We start from the raw sequence: 671 nt of genomic DNA, 5'->3' as shown, positions 1-671 counted from the left end.
GGAATTGTCTCATTAAAAACCTTGTCAAGAAAAAACTTGACCAAGAAAAAAAGAGTACAGTTTCTCCATCTTGCCAACAACATTTAATGTCTCAAAATTTGTGCATCCCAATCTCATGTACCAATCTATATAAAATATTTTTTCATCAAAATATTTTTAAAATATAATTTATTTAAAATATTATATATAATACATAAAAATATTAACCTTTTTTTTCAATTTTTTTAGAAAAATGGAATAAAAATAATATAATTTTAAATACATCCCAATCACATTATATATTTACTTATATTAATAAGACCTAAACTAATCAAACTTATGTAATTAAAAATATAAAATATATAAATACAAAAAAATAAATATTTTTTATTTATTAAAATTAACATTTAAAGTTTCATATATATAATATTTAAAATTATATATTTATAATAAGATCATTTTTTATTTTTATTATTTCTAAGTATTTTTTATTGTTTTAGTTAAATTTTTTATTCTCTAACTCAACCAAATTTATATATATATGTGTGTGTGAAAAATTAGTGTAAATGTCATAATATTTTTAAAATATTTTTATTTTTTTGCATTTATATGTTTTATATTTTTAATTACGTAAACTTGATTAATTTAGGTCTTACTAATATAAAAAAATATGTAATATAATAGGCATGTTT

Source organism: Arachis duranensis, chromosome 8, assembly GCF_000817695.3.
Source record: "Arachis duranensis cultivar V14167 chromosome 8, aradu.V14167.gnm2.J7QH, whole genome shotgun sequence".
Taxonomy (NCBI): Eukaryota; Viridiplantae; Streptophyta; class Magnoliopsida; order Fabales; family Fabaceae; genus Arachis; species Arachis duranensis.
The sequence above is the reverse complement of the archived record's forward strand: the minus strand, read 5'-3'. Positions refer to the sequence as shown.